Below are 17,227 nucleotides of genomic sequence, written 5' to 3'. Positions count from 1 at the left end.
TCTGGTTCACTGTGCTCCTCCTTCTGTTTCTGCACCACTTGTTTGGTCCCAGCTCTCACATTTTTGGTAATCATCTATGAAACATTGCCAAACCAAAAAGGTTATCAATGCAAAACATTGACATGGCATGATATTCAAGTCAAAGTGTATTTACTGTAATATGACTGTACATACCAGATCTGAGCTTCACTTTGACCAGAGTGAACCGTTTCCATCCATCAGTTGGTTTGCGGCGCTCAATGATGAACTTGGCTGCATTTACAACATTTGGCCAAAAGACTAACTTCTTGTCGATGTCAACCCAGCTTGCTGGCACCACACCTTCTTCTTCGCGGTCCCTTTCTTTCCAAGCTGCACGAACCCAAGCCATCCTATAAACTACACTGAACATGCATACAAAATATATAGCGAACAGTAGCCCTGCCAGAGAGAGTTTGTGTGGTAGATTGACTATATTCTCACAATAGCACCATCAAACAAAATAATGTATTGCCCCAACTCCTTTTCTAAGTGTTTGAGTGGGGGACCCCAGTTAAAATTCCCCTTTAGGTAAAAAAACTGTCAAAATTCCATCTAGAAGTTATTTTCTTTTTATACTTTTCGCTCAAATCGATGAAGTAAAGGCATAAGCACATATCCTGAACGATATGGCAGACAAGCCACTTTACGTTCAATATCAGACACGTCAAGAAGCCTGCGGTGTTTCCGTACTCTGTCCAAGTTTCTAACAAACACCACATTAATGAGCTTGGAGTCGCAAGGCACAGTATAAAAACTTTCCAGGCTGTTTTGAGATATTATGTCACACAACAAACTGCCATCTCGTTTTTCTTTAACAAAGGCAAAGTCTTCGTTGTGCAAGAGAAAACACCCATTTCTCTCATTTTCAGCAACAAAATGCCAACTCTTCTTGCCTGTCTCTTTTGGGTGGCCCCCTGCCCTCTCTTGTTCAATGAGTCTCTTTGCCACTTGACTGATTGGATTCTTGGCATTTCTCACCAATCTCTTGAGAACTTGCAGATGATTCTCAAATGGAAATGCACATATGTCATTGAGAGAGCACTGGTAATTCCTACAGTCATCTGCCAGATGTTTCAAACTATGGACATTATAGACCAGGAAAGCTGCTGTGTATATATGCTCACATTTTGCTGCAAAGTAGCTTAAGAGTTGTTCTGCAAAGTCCATGTAAGCAACACGCCTTCTCTCACATGAGTCCAGAAGTATTGATAGAGCTACCGTTAGGCAGAGAAAGTGGTCATACACATCCTTGTGCAATACCTTTTTTAACACAACAGGTCCAGTGTATAGGACAAATTGTCTGAACTCTGTGGCTTTCCACCAATTTAACTCTGTTAGGGATCTTGGTTGGCGAGCAAATTCACTAGGAAGTTTCCCAGACAGAGAGACAAGAAGAGTTGAAATCTCATGCAACTGACCTTGTGACAGTCGACATTCAGGTGGTCCTTTTTTAAAGAAGCACAGCAGTCTTTTCACAACACCAAGACACACTAGATGCATGTAGTCTAGTGGGAAACCTGTGACACAATTTATCCCTACATTAAGTAAAGGGGATACCCCAAGCTGGTGGTCATTATAAAGCCCATTGGCAAATGCTACATCTGTCCTTAAAGGGTAGTCTCCCAAGTACACGACTCTTTTGTTTTTATACTCTCCCTTTACAATGCATCTTTCACAGCTGTAATATCCAGTGTGCCCTTTGATGCATTTCACAAATGCTCTAGCAGGGGCATCACAAACCAATGCTTTGATCTGAACATTAATTTCTTTGCCATTTACAACTATTTTGTTTTCCTGTAGTTGTGTGTATTCTGCTAAAAAGTCCGCAAGATAATCATCAACAGAGTCAGGTTTAGAGGTGCCATAATACAGTGCCACAACGAAAGGCTCAAAATCACTGAAAGTACAGATAATTGGCCACAACTGGCGAGGAGATGCCTTGAAAAGATTAATTCCGTCAATGTTCACCACTAAGTCCACAGAGTTTGAATTGTCCAAAAACGCAGTATTCTGTTTGATAATATTCACAACAGAGGATGTAATCCCGAGATAAATGTACTGTCCACCGCACTTTTCCTCAGTCGGTATGGAACGTGGTGTTCCAAGTAATGTCCTGGAATCCTTTGGTAGTGGTAAACCTTCGTCCCGCAAAATACCAAGGAGTTCATTAAGGTTACTTCTTCCACATTTACTTGTTGAAGCCCAGGACGCAAGCTTTTCTTGGAGGGTCACTTCATCTTCCTGTGCAGATTCTGAGTCTTGTTCAGAGTCAGTTAAAACACGTGCATTGTATCCAAAATCTGAATCTAGATCAGAAAGTTCATCTGTTTGATCAGAATTACTGTTTCCTTCTACTGGTGAATCTACATCACTCTGACTGGGTTCCAGACTTTCAGAAACACCTACTGAAGGACCAGTTCCTTCTGATTGTGAATCAGTGTTTTGGGCTTCAGCTTGATTGGACACCAAATTGTCAGGGCCACTACCTTCACTGCTACTTTGCAGTGCAATTGATGCGGCTTGTGAACGAATTTTTCTCCAGCGCCTCAGATAAGACATCTTCTTTCCCCCCCCCCCAAAAGAAAAGGAAAAAAAAAAAGAAAAGATTAGCAATTAGGTAATAAAATCAACCAATACATTTATACCACTATAGTTATTTTTTGTCGTGAATAAAAATTATATTGCACAACCCCCAAGCTATGTCTGTGAAATACAATTAACCAATAATGTGTCATCATGGCAAACACTCCTTACCCTCTTTCTCTGCGTGAGTGGAAATCTTTTTAGCGTCGGTCCACAGATGTCAGATTCTGATAAATGCCCTCCTAATGTATGGAGAGAAAATTTAGGGACACACACACCGTAAATCAACATGTTAACCAAAAGAACTTTTCAGTCAATTCACAATTCAATTTAAGCAAGTATGTGCTGTTTTTTTGTTTATGGCAATCACCAGGCTTTGATTTTTTTTGCCAGCTTAATTAAACGAACATAATATTAAACATCATCTGACTAACAACATGCATTTTTTCAATACTCCTATATTTTTGTATTGAGCTATTGTTTCCAATAGACACACATTTCCATTTTCTAATGTTTCATTTCGTTTGCAATGCCTGGAAAAACAGCTGCTCTTAATCATTTTTTACTAAATTTGTGGTCAATAAAGTGAATCTGTTTAACTGTGTTTCAATCTATTCATGTAACAAAACACAGAGGAATCAAAACTAGCAAGAGTTAGCTGCTCAGTTTGAATTTGCAGTGACCAATGTTGAAGCTAAGGATAACATAGCATTTCGGTCCGTGTATGACTCCAAATATTACAATTGTGATAGCGAGCCTGTGTTTATAGGTATTGATGGCTGTAAACAGTGAACACCAAACACACTGCCAGCAACAACTCCGCTATGGGTTAGCACGCTGCTAACGTTAGCTGCGAAGCTAACACAATTTTTTCAGTGCACTCTTAAGGTAGTGAGGACTCGGATTTGTGTCTTCACAAAAAGTGTATAGGATTATTTTCATCGAACATTTAAAAAAAGAACTGTAACTGTAAAATTGAGTTGCACTAGCCTAAACACAGCTTAACTTCAACCATGTTAGCTTGTTTGGGGATAACTCACCAGAACAGATTTCGTAGTCACCTCCTTCGTTTCTAAGAGTCGTCTGCCTGGCATGCCTGCATCATGCGCGCACAAGTTTCTTCTTCTTCTCATGTGTTTAATGACAGTTTACTATTTCAGGGAGCATTACCGCCACCTACCGAGCCGGATGTAGGACAAGAGATAAGCCAGTGAGGAGGGTGTGTGCAGACCGAGGAGGGTGGCAGTTAGTTTAAATAAAATTTAAATAAAAAAAATAATAATAAATAATTAAATAAAATGACTACTTTACTACTCTACTACTTCCTTCACCTCAAGATTTTCTAAATTAAACTTCAGTGCTCTCCCATATGTATTCCATTATCACATGTTGCACAGATTCAGTTACCCCACACTGTTCACATTTCCCATCTGCATCTGAATCAGGTGGATAAGTGTCAGCCTGTATTGGAACTCCCAATATTTGCAACTGCTCTCACTTTTATCTTCTTTGAGCATTTTTTTAAACATCATTTTATACAAATTCCACTTTCTTTGTCAAACTCCCAGACAAACTTCAACAATGAAAATGTTCAGAAATATGATATAGTCGAAAAATGTTCCTGAAATAAGTATCTGTAAAATAATTAAAATACATTATGTGAGACAGCCATCAACATGTTTTTTTTATTATCAAAAATATAACTGTCACACAGTATTACAGTCATTTCCACCATATCTTGTGTAGCCTACTTGCACTTCTGGTACAGACTATTACAGTCTGTAATACTTATTCTAAACTGCATATAGTCTTACTGCTAATTTATAGGCTATTACCTTTTAATATAGGCTATTTTATGACCATTGTACAATAGGTGTTCCCGAACAAAATTTTGTTGTAGCCACTTGTTGCAATGACAATAAAGCTTCTTATATCACTGTTTAAAAAAATTCTATGAGAGATTGTATGGATGGTTTGTATGGCAATGACATCAAAGCAAAGAGCAATTTTCAATTTCATCAACAACTCTTGAAGAAAAATCAAGGAGCCTACTGTCTGAATTCTACGTAGCCTATATTTATTTATTTAAAGCTTTAATAATCAGTGACAATGCACATTAATAAAACATTTTAACAAATGTAAACATGCCAGAATTAGCCAAAAGGCTATTTTAAATCTGCTGTCCCTGGACTGATGTTAAGAGTAACCCTAAAAGAAAAGAAAATGATTGAGTTATCGACATACAAATAATACATTAAAGGATTGGAAAACAAAATCTGAAAAAAGGTTAAAAGGCAGAGAACAAAGCAAAAGTCCATACATACACACACAAGCTAACATAAACTCAGCTCAAACAGCAGCCGCTACAGACAAAACAGAAGCAACGTTAAGCAGCAACACCAACATCGACAAAAATTTTTTTACACAAGACACAATAATAAACCAGCAGGTCACAAACAAGCAAAACACAAACATTAAACACATTAAAAGCCATGCACAAAAAGCAACAGTAATACTAGACGATTAATAAACTGACAGACAACATGACGGATGGCATCAGAAAGCACCGACAGGCAGAGCAGCAAATGTGAGGAGAAATTATTAAATACTAAAATTTAATGTTGACAGCTTTGACCACTAGCCACTTTTTAAAAAAGTATTTAAAAGAGGCATAGTTTGAAAGATTTCTAATGTGAGTTGGAATGGAGTTCACGAGCAGCCCTGATTGAAAATGCAGACTGGCTAAAAGTACTTTTTCTCAACGGGACAACACAGTCTCCTCTAGCTGCACTCCGTGTAGATGTTGATGCCATTTTTATAAACTGGTTCAATACGGGAGGCTCAAGTCCATGTATGATTTTGTACATAGATATGTTGTGGTTTCTTTCTTGTGACAAATGTACTTATTGTAAGTCGCTTTGGACAAAAGCGTCTGCTAAATGCCCTAAATGTAAAATGTAAATGTACATAAGACAAGAGTGTGAATATTTAATCAGGTTGATTAAATAGGTTGACTATACGTTGGATATTGATTGCTTGCCACCATAACTAAAATCCAACTAAATAACAACGTCAGCTTGGAGTTAGATTTTGACGTTGTTTATGTGTTGTCAATATAACGTTGAAAAAACGTTGGGCTTTGGTCAAAAGACCTACAACTGAATGTCAGAATTCTACATATATTTCACGTAAACTGGTGAGGTTGACTAGACGTTGGATATTGGTTGCTAGCCAACATTACTTAAAAACAACTAAATAACAACGTCAGCTTGGAGTTAGATTTTGACGTTGTTTATGTGTTGTCAATATAACGTTGAAAAAACGGTGGGCTTTGGTCAAAAGACCAACAACTGAATGTCAGAATTCTACATATATTTCACGTAAACTGGTGAGGTTGACTAGACGTTGGATATTGGTTGCTAGCCAACATTACTTAAAAACAACTAAATAACAACGTCAGCTAGGAGTTAGATTTTGACGTTGTTTATGTGTTGTCAATATAACGTTGAAAAAACGTTGGGCTTTGGTCAAAAGACCTACAACTGAATGTCAGAATTCTACATATATTTCACGTAAACTGGTGAGGTTGACTAGACGTTGGATATTGGTTGCTAGCCAACATTACTTAAAAACAACTAAATAACAACGTCAGCTTGGAGTTAGATTTTGACGTTGTTTATGTGTTGTCAATATAACGTTGAAAAAACGGTGGGCTTTGGTCAAAAGACCAACAACTGAATGTCAGAATTCTACATATATTTCACGTAAACTGGTGAGGTTGACTAGACGTTGGATATTGGTTGCTAGCCAACATTACTTAAAAACAACTAAATAACAACGTCAGCTAGGAGTTAGATTTTGACGTTGTTTATGTGTTGTCAATATAACGTTGAAAAAACGTTGGGCTTTGGTCAAAAGACCTACAACTGAATGTCAGAATTCTACATATATTTCACGTAAACTGGTGAGGTTGACTAGACGTTGGATATTGGTTGCTAGCCAACATTACTTAAAAACAACTAAATAACAACGTCAGCTAGGAGTTAGATTTTGACGTTGTTTATGTGTTGTCAATATAACGTTGAAAAAACGTTGGGCTTTGGTAAAAAGACCTGCAACTGAATGTCAGAATTCTACATATATTTTACGTAAACTGGTGAGGTTGACTAGACGTTGGGTGTTGGTTGCTAGCCAACATTACTTAAAAACAACTAAATAACAACGTCAGCTAGGAGTTAGATTTTGACGTTGTTTATGTGTTGTCAATATAACGTTGAAAAAACGTTGGGCTTTGGTCAAAAGACCTGCAACTGAATGTCAGAATTCTACATATATTTTACGTAAACTGGTGAGGTTGACTAGACGTTGGGTGTTGGTTGCTAGCCAACATTACTTAAAAACAACTAAATAACAACGTCCGCTAGGAGTTAGATTTTGACGTTGTTTATGTGTTGTCAATATAACGTTGAAAAAACGTTGGGCTTTGGTCAAAAGACCTACAACTGAATGTCAGAATTCTACATATATTTCACGTAAACTGGTGAGGTTGACTAGACGTTGGATATTGGTTGCTAGCCAACATTACTTAAAAACAACTAAATAACAACGTCAGCTAGGAGTTAGATTTTGACGTTGTTTATGTGTTGTCAATATAACGTTGAAAAAACGTTGGGCTTTGGTCAAAAGACCTACAACTGAATGTCAGAATTCTACATATATTTCACGTAAACTGGTGAGGTTGACTAGACGTTGGATATTGGTTGCTAGCCAACATTACTTAAAAACAACTAAATAACAACGTCAGCTAGGAGTTAGATTTTGACGTTGTTTATGTGTTGTCAATATAACGTTGAAAAAACGTTGGGCTTTGGTCAAAAGACCTGCAACTGAATGTCAGAATTCTACATATATTTTACGTAAACTGGTGAGGTTGACTAGACGTTGGGTGTTGGTTGCTAGCCAACATTACTTAAAAACAACTAAATAACAACGTCAGCTTGACGTTGTTATTTTATGTTGAAATGACGTCAGCTTTAGACGTTATCTCAACGTTACCTTTTAGTTGGTTAACGTTGCAACCCATATCCAACCAAGGACCAACGTTAATACAACGTCCTGTGTCAGCTGGGCACTGGGTAGCTCTGGGGCCACAGAAAACATATTGGTGTGTACATTATGCCAAACCTTGTGATTTGATAACAAGACCGAACACGGACCAGAACAAAATTAAAATAAGCCAAAATGTATCCGTATGCATGATGGATTATCCAGACTGTGACTTCCCTACAACACAAAATGTTACATTATAATATTAATTAATTAAGTCAGAAAGATTGTTTCTCCATTTCCTGCTCTGTTGGAGTTCATCCTCCGACTCAAACTGCCCAACAGCAGGACGGACTAGTGGAGCACAGAGCTGAACAGGGCAAATACACAGCGGTGAAGAGCATGAGCCAATAAAACACACTTTAAAACACATCTTACATTAACATGGCCTGTTATCTTAACTCTAGCATGTACATTAATTAATTAATTTATTATTATTTTTTCCTGTGAATACACCTGCAACTTTTACATCAGGGCCTTGCTCGTCAGGTGTTTCTCCTGCCTCTCTGTATGTCCACTCGTTCAGTTCGACCTGTTCAGACTGATTCACTGTTTTCTGCTGATGATGATTTATTGCTTGTAACTGATTAGTGTGAAAGAAAACACAGAGGCTTCTGATACTTTTGTGAAAGTACTGAGCCTGAATTCACTATTAACTCTTTTGTAATGTCAGCTACAGAGCAATAAGTGACCCTGAACTTCCAGTAAACGTGACTGCATTAACACCTCACTTCTGCTCGCAACTTTAGTATTTTCTTTGTGTAAACGTTTGGAGACTTCTTCTGTCTTTGTACACTTTCAGCATTCAAGACGGTGCTTGAGTATGTTTTACGGATATGGAAGTTAAAGTTGTTGATGTCTCTGTATCATAACTGTAGCTGCCAAACTTCTCTCTACTCCAGCTGGCCTTGTTTAAATGGATGCCAGTAACTGAACACTCCACTAATTCTGTGGGTACAGGCTGTCACAGGGATCGCAGGTCTGAGTCTGATGCCACAAATAAAATCTCCGGTTTCAAACTCTTGTGGCATTTTGTTATTGTGGATGAAGAACTTTATTTTGAGGCAACATGTCGCTCAGGAAGATGTGCAGCAGCGGGTGTAGTCTGTGCGTGTGTGCATCCATGAGCTGAGAGTAAATGACGTCACAGATGAAATGATGGATGATGATAGCAGTTTCCTGGCGACAGACCTCGGGCGGAGGTGGTTGCGGTTGTGGGTGGGGTTAATTTTAGACCAGGAAGTAAGGTCAAGAGTTGATTGGGCAGCTCAGGAGGGAGACCTCATGAGGAAACACTGCTTGACGTACATACAAGGGTGAACTTCCGTCAGTGTACACAGAGAGCGGAGAGGATTTTTCAGGAAGGAAGACTCGTGTAAACAAATGACTGGAGAGCGCCTGTCATCTAATATTCAAAATGCTTCTTAAATATATTTATTCCTATAAAATGAGAAATACAGCTGACAGTCTGTGGCAGATGTATATCCTCAGATGACCAGAGCCATGTGTGGTCACCATGTGAAAAGTGTATCTGTCAAAAATCTCTGTTTCCTGTTTACATGGAGGCATTTCCTGTCCAGAGGCTCACGCCTGTGGGTGTGTCTTGTTTTGTCCATCTGATGTCTCAAATAGTCAGGAGACACCCTGAGATCTGTCTCACTCATCTTGAATGGTTTGGACGTTGAGTTTTTTGGGGGGATGCTTTTATCTAAAGTGGCTCACAGCTGCAGCACTTCCCAAACATTCAGCTCAGGTGGAGTCAAAGTCCTGACAGAGTCAAGGGTCTGATGTAGCCACTGAGCTCCACAGGCTTTCTCTGCCTTCTCCTGCTGAAGTGGGGCAGCACGCTTTGTCCATCCAATTATTACAGTCTGCTTCCTCCTGAACACCAACAAGCTCCACAAGATTTGACTGTCAAAGAGGCGGTGTAGTGGTAGTTGGAGCATCCAACTCTTTTTACTTTTACACAGTTACTGTATTTGATGTAGACGGACACAGATGATCAATATTTTAAGTACATCATTAGTTATTCACTGAAACTTGCCAACATTTGCTCATCTGTAGACTTAAGGATCCGCTCTAGACATATTTTAAGATGTATAGAAACAAGTTGATATTGTTTTTCCACAAAAAAGCTCTAATATTTTGTCAAATTCCTCAAAGTTACGTCCTCAGATGATGCAGATTTGTGTCATTTCAGAAATGTAACTTCTTCAAACAAGATGTCTGCTTCTTCACTGTAAAGTCCTGTAGACTTTAAGGTTCGACATCACACTACGTCTGCTGAATATTGGACCAGGATTGGCTTCCAAACTATTAGTGATGCCCCAAATCATGCCCACAGGCCTTCTAGTGTCAAACTCTGCACATAAATTATTCAACACAAGTAAAGCTCAAACTCTCAGCTGAAGGGAAAAGAAGAAAGATTCATCTTTGACCGCAGGGGGGCTTTAAGTTTCTTTGGCTTCTGACACATCAAACAACAAAAACAGATCTTCTGGCAGCATCAGCAGCACTTTACCAGAAGTGGAAACAGACTTTTTTAAAACGATCTTTTCTTCACCTCTGATGATGGATCTGTGATTGCTTGACTAACAGCAGATCAGAAACACAATGCCATGTTGATGTTGGCTCTTGTGAATGAGCTGATGACTGATAGCCAGCATCTTAAGAATCCCGTCACCTGATATGTACTTTGTGTTATTTCCTGCACCTGAAGCCTTGAAGCACTTGTCGGGTGGAACGTGAAGCATTGAGTACTTCTCCTTGATCGACTGTGGCTTCGATTGTTTGTAAGTTGGTTTGGACAAAAGCCAATTGAATAAAAGGTTTGTCCTCATCACAAGGACCTTAGTCGGTCTCATTTTTTCCTGAATCAGTAGCAGACTGGTTTTGACTATCATAAGATTTCATATTACTTTATAAGGAAACGATTAAATGTCATTTATGTTAAATAATGATGACAGACGGAAGTTCACAGTCATAACAAAGTATGGAAGTGTTGTTTGAGATGCCCATCGTGTAGAAAATCTTAAATTACATTTTTTGGATACACGAGAGACAGATTAAAAACAGAACTGAAGTGGAGATCGAGACTTTTGCAACACTGAGTCCTTTATTTCCCAGAGAAGCAACCAATAGCATATTTTCATCAGAACCTCCTGTCCCACATTTTTCAAACTCCCCAAGTATGTAACGCAGGTTCTCCATTAAAGATTTAAAAAGACGTTATGTAACTGTTTTCACTTGTGCTCCTCCTGAGCTCAGTGAACTGACCTTTATCTGTAAAACCAAACCAGTGGAGTGTCTTTCCACAAACAATGTCCTTGTTAGTTTGGATATTACACAGACCTCACTGTAAACAGTTCAACGTGTATAACACTGCAGTTACTAATAAAAAGTCCCTCATAAATAATGTTGACAGAGGTGAAATTCTTTTCACCGTCATTGTACGTTGGTGGAGGCTGAACTTCTGCACATAACACTGACTATTAGACTGGCTACTACAGTGCAGTTAGGTGGGAAGATGCTTTTGCAGTAATTGGGTGAAGTGTCCCTGTAAGTGTAATCTATCTTTGATATTTGTTCATGCTTATTGCACACTGCCAACATGTGTTTGTTATGTTGGAGTCTGAGGCTCCTGCACTGTTTGAGAAGAGAAGTTGAGACAGTGAGACGAGGACACAACCACGACTGGAGCTGTTTCACTTGAAAACTCTTTTCTTTTCTTTATCTCACAAGACTGCAGAGGGTTATTCATTCCAGTTTCATGTCCTTTTTTGTCAGATTGTGTCTTTATTCTTCTGTTGGTGATGTTTTGATTTGATTGTCCACTCATCTTCGTGCCCGTGCTCCTCAAACCAATCATATGTCCGATACTGCCCTTTAAAGGTCACTGTGAAGCTGTCATTTTGTTATTCTGACAATCAGTTCAACAGTTCTGAGACAGAGTAAAAAAGAGATTTAAAATTTTTAATGTAAAAAGACAAAAACTGCATTATACTGCTGCTTTATTCTCCAGAAGATGTTCAGTCTGGGTTCCCACCATTTCTTAACTTAACTTTCCGAGACAAATTCCCTCACATTTAAGGACCAAACATGGCACAGTTTACAGAAGCTCACAGACAACTATTTAAAAGAGAAAGAGGCCTGAATGTGTGAACACTTCTCAATTGTGCTGTGTTACAGATATGGCTTTCTTGCCCTGCATCATTTGATTTCAGTCAGTCATGCGCGCACATGACCGTCACACTTTCTTGAGGCAGGGGTCGTGTGAAACAGTGACACAACTGCAGACACATGCAGACAGCAGAGAGTCGCGCTTCTATTCTTGCACAACAAATATTAATTCAAACACATATATTTATATTTACTTTACAAACTTTCAAGGACTAAATTCCAAGGGCCAGTGGGAATCTTGTGTTCCTGCTCTCAGAGGACACTAGTGATGTGTTTTTTAGGAACCGATGCAGGTTGTTGAAGTATTTAAAGTCAGTCAATAGAAACAGTTTCCCTCCGCTGGTCGTGCGATTGTCCTAAAATTAGATCCAATAAGATTTGTGTTATGCACTCCGGCTGCCACCAATTGTGAAAAAGTGTTGCGGTATTTCCTGTGTGTGTGTGTGTGTGTGTGTGTGTGTGTGTGTGTGTGTGTGTACCATTATGTAAGTGTGTGAGGAGAAAACCTATTTTTGTCGATATCTGGTCGCTGCTGATAATACCTCAGGCCACAAATAAATCACAAACACACATCCTCAGCTGTCTCTCATGTGCCGCATCACCGCTGCAGAGTGTGATGTCGAACCAGTGTTATCAGCTTCTTAAAGGGCAGATAGGTGGTTGTTTTCTTAGGGTTGACACCTGATGCTCCAGTCCAGCCATTACTGAGCCAACTATAACATCATTAACTTGTCCATCTCTAATAGGCTTAGAGCAGCCGCTGGACAGGATTAGAGTTTCATGAGGCTGCTGCTGGAAGTCAGAGGAGGACAGTGCAGGACAAAACAACAAGCCAGTCACCACAGTGAAAGTTGGCATTGTGTCTCTGCAAACCACGGATATGTTGAAACTTTACGTTGCTTTACATTTCACAAAAAACACTGGGCGGTGCTAAAATGAAAAGGTTTGAAACAAGAGGCAAGTCATGGTCTGTAAGTGGTGAGAACAGTGGTGAGAACAGGAAATCACGACTATCGGCCACTCTTCTAAAGAGACCTCTCATCAGGACTGTGGTGAGGATTTCCTGACGAGTGATTTCTTGCAGTTCTTTGAATGATCACAAATTAGCTATCTGTTGTTACACGGCTACAAAAACAGGGCGGATGATTGTGTGTATGAAGAGCGCGACCTTGCACACACAAAGTCTGGTGTCCCAGGAATTATGTCCATAAGCCAATGTGCAAATGCAGGAAGTAGCCTGCCCTTTAGTGGGGGGGTAGAGGTCAGAGTGGTGGACAGGCAGTTGGCATCCCATCACAGAAACCTGCAATTAACGTTTGCCTTTTTATTAACTGTAACAGCAATACCTTATACTAGTGTTCTAGCTGCATAACCTTAACCATACTGTAGTCGTCATGCACCAAAGAAAGTGTGTTACGAATCTTCTGGTACTGACATTGTGGTCTCATTAGGACGAACCTCCAAACCCGGGATCTCTTTTCATTCCCTCTTCATGTCCTTTACTAACTTTGTTTCTTTAACCAGAATGATCGTGCCTGAACGTCAATGATGATGAATCTAAGTCCTATGTTTACTTTGTAGTGCTCTCTACCAACTTCTGAGGAAAATATCAGGTTCTTAAGCTGCTAAGTGCTTCACTATACACAAGCTGGTTCCTGTCTCTGCCTGCTGTTTAGTGTTTAGACCTTTTTCTTTGAGAACAGCTGGCTGCTGCAGCCCAAAAATGACACCATGAGAGGCGAGAGTGAACCAAAACAGTCAAATTATGTTTCACAGATCCACAATGACCTACAACTTGCAATAAAGCTCCTTAAAGCCGAAGGGTGCTGGAGATTCAGGTGATAGTTCTAGTGACTCTTGACATGTTATTGTTAGAAATATAGATAAAGGTGATAAAATGCTCAGTTTTTAACCATTTATTTAATAATGCCCCTCTTAGTTTGGTGTTCATGTGAGCTACATACTTTATACTGCACTGGTCGTTCTCACTTACCCACATTAAGAGAGAAATGTTGCAGCCGTGCAGCTTCTCAGTGTGAATATGTAAATGTACCTAATCTGTGTGCGAGCACTCTCTAATAAAGAATGATGACATGTAAAGCTGACAGAGAAAGTAAAAAGGCATTAGTCATGTTGTTGTGACTAAGCCTTTTGCTCAGACTCTGTGCTGCAGTTGAAAGGTGCTGTCAGACTGTGTTTAAGCTGTCTTTTCCACTCTATGACCTCACTAACAAACCCGCCTGCGTTATCACTCCAGACAACTTAATCCAGCTCCTTCCAGACAAACTGCGGAGTGGCTGACAGCACCAACAAGCTCTTCAGCTTCCTGGTTTGTTCTCTGATCTTCAAATTCAGAGCCCATCATGAGTCAGACTGAGAGTCTTCAGCTGCATCATGGCCGTCATTAGCAGGACGCTCTGCCTCTCATCCACTACATTATTAGGAATTTAAACTTTGTGTACCAATTGAACAGATAATTACTCAGTTTGATTAATAAATAGAATAGAATAATTCGTTTGAAAATAGCCGAGGAGCATGCCTCATCCAAGACACGAGGCAAACGTGTGTGAACTTTTTTGTGTGTTTGTGATTTGATTCTGCCTCTTTTTTTAAATGGCTTTTGTCTGCCCGACTTGGTTGGTGCACGGCACAAAGCGCTCTGATGAGATTTGGGGCCAGTGTGTGTCTGAGTCTGTGGATGTGACTGTCACACTGTAAACACTGTGGATGTGTGAGCGTATGCATCTTTGATGTTGATCTGTGCCACAGCAAGAATACAAACAACCTGACAGCCTGAAGGACTTTTATGTCCACTTGTTATTCTGTCATTTGTTTTTCCTGAAGATAAAATCTGCTTTTAACAAGACCGTCGTACTGTATTCACTGTCAACCAGCAGCAGCCTCGAACAGGTTAGGCCTGGTCAATATATCGATATTACATCATCATCGTGATATGAGGATATATGTAATGTAAGATTTTGTTATAACGTGATACGGCATAAAGCAAGTGTTCGTTACAGTAAAGTGATGTCATTTGTTTCCACATGCACAGCTGTAGTTGGCCCGACTTCCCATCAAAAATATCTGGTTTTGTCGCCACAAACACAGCCGGAGATGTCCCGAGGTCTCCTTAAAAATATCAAGTGGTATTGCAAATATTGAGGTTGAGCTTTAGCTTCCCCCTCTTCACTTGTCTGTACCTACAGTACACATGCAGCAGGGTGGGGGTCCGTGCTGACTGGGGAGGTCATCAGGCGTGTGGAGGCCTGCAGATGTGTGGGTCTGATCTATAAAAAGACTGGGCTGCAAGGCATTTCAAATGTTCACCTCCTCCTCCTCCTCCTCCTCCTCCTCCTCCTCCTGCTCCTCCTCCACCATCCCACCATTCCTCTGCTCCGTCCAGGGAGTGCCACCTCCTCCACCTGCTGCTGTCTGTCTGTCACAGAGCTGCAGTTTAAAGCTGCTGTCAGGTGCAGTAGAAGTATAACACATAGCTTTTAACTTAAAGTGAAATATGCTCTTTTCCTCCAGAGCTGTGACTGCAGTTTATAAAGTCAGAGTTCAGGAAAACTTTACCTTTTGTAACTGAAATCTACCACTTTCATAACAAGATTTAACCTGCCGTCCTGCACATCACTGTCACTGTCTTGTGTGCTGTACGTTAATGAAAGACAGCAGTGACGACTGCTCATTTGTACTCTGGCTGCCACTTTAAGGCCATTAACACAGCAGTGTAGTGGCTGCACCTGCTGAGACAACGTCAGTCACTCAGCACAGAAATAATAGTTAGAAAGCCTCGATCTCATCACGTCGAGCTGAACATCTCTGTTTGACGAGCATGTGACAGAGCCGAATTCGCTTTGAAAGAAAATGTGTCCGAATATCTAAACTTTTCAGCACAAGCAGCATTTCTTCATTGTTTCATTTCTAGATGTTTGATCTGGGAAATTAAATGAAGAGAAATGTCCCGACAGTGGCCAATATCAGATTGTTATTGTAGGTGTTTGTCTCACAATAACATCAGACCTTCATAGAATAAAAAATGATTATAGTCTCAACATGGGGCTCATTATGTTATGTATTATTATATCTCATTATCACTGCAGGAGCAGCAGAGTTAGTGATCTAACAGGAGCTCAGGGTGGTTTTGATGTCTCCCTTCTCATCACTTAAGAGCGTATCACTTCACGTGTTAAGAGTCGATCTGCGTCCTGCTCCTCTGTGAGCGATACACTGACGGCCGGGCGGCACTGAATGCGTGTTATGTGTTCCTGTGACCTCCTAGACACCAGATACCTCCAACCCACCCAAACAGGCACGACATCCACGCTGCATGCTGACACTCTACACGCCCAAACACACAGATGGGCTTTCTCCCTCGCACACACACACACACACACACACACATAGCTAAACTAAGGCAGTTAAAAAAGCGATCACATGAAGGCCGGCCTGTGAGGAATGAGATCGCTGGGGGCCGCAGCGACGGAAAGCCAAGTGATTCCTGTACGAGCAGAGATATGTCACTGATGGTAAACTGACCAGGGGAGGGGCTTCCACACATTCAGCAAACGCTTCAGTTAAATTAATAACTTCTTTAAATAATGAAGTTTTGAAATGATTCCTACAGACTCGGCTCGTCAAGGTGCTGCTGTTTGTACAACCGACCAAGTTACTGTGGAAATATAGAAGTTTTAACAACTCTGAGCTCAGAAGAGTTTTTGGCATCTTTAACACAACAAAAATATTCTATCAGTTTATTTGTTTCATAGTCGGCGCTCGAAATGCTGAGCTTCACTGGCTCCCGCTGGCCGTATTTCTGCTTAGCAGTGCTCCATGGTGACTGGTCGATGGATACCAAATACATTTAAAATATTTGCCGGCCTGGCAACCTTGACTGTCTGAGCGGACAGGAAGCTAGCACTGGAATCTAGTCTGTCTGGCCTCGGTCCGGTCCTTTTTACTGTATTTGGCTGCAGGCCCGCCCGCAGAAAAGGTCCAGTGAGGGGACCCTCCCCAAGTCTGCTTTACGAATCAAAAGAAGTTGGTCATTATGTTACTGTTTGAGTGTAGAGCGCCTGCAAACTCCCTGTTATTTTCTTTTATTTTCTGGCAACACAATTTATGTTCAAGTCCTGACATAGTAAGAAAATTCGCTCTAACATTAAGTAGGAGGACGTTGGCCGGCTGCCACTTTTTACGTTTGCGTACAAAAAAAGAAAACAAATTTGGTTATTATCGCTTATAATAGGATGGAAACGATTATTGCTGTCTTACATTGGCCCCCCGAGTGACTGGCCCAGAGAAGCTTTGTCCTTTTCCTGGCATCACTTTAATC

The 17,227-nt window shown here is 40.3% G+C and overlaps 1 protein-coding gene and 1 long non-coding RNA gene across 3 annotated transcripts in view; one reads left to right on the top strand and one right to left on the bottom strand.

The window, feature by feature from the left end:
• prx (periaxin) overlaps positions 1-17,227 on the top strand; it is a 50,917-nt gene that overhangs the window by 9,442 nt on the left and 24,248 nt on the right. The gene's annotated exons all lie outside the window — the stretch shown is intronic.
• Positions 8-3,811, bottom strand: LOC311256312. 2 transcript variants are annotated; one of them, XR_014622478.1, is made up of 4 exons: positions 3,645-3,811; positions 2,776-2,846; positions 175-2,580; positions 8-74 (listed from the first exon to the last, which is right to left on the bottom strand). It is a non-coding gene; the product is annotated as an uncharacterized lncRNA (long non-coding RNA). The 2 variants fall into 2 exon arrangements; XR_014622479.1 differs by lacking the exon at positions 3,645-3,811 and having other exon boundaries at positions 2,776-3,290.

Source organism: Pagrus pagrus (genome assembly GCF_965226575.1).
Source record: "Pagrus pagrus genome assembly, chromosome: 4".
NCBI lineage: Eukaryota > Metazoa > Chordata > Actinopteri > Spariformes > Sparidae > Pagrus > Pagrus pagrus.
The sequence above is the reverse complement of the archived record's forward strand: the minus strand, read 5'-3'. Positions and strand labels throughout refer to the sequence as shown.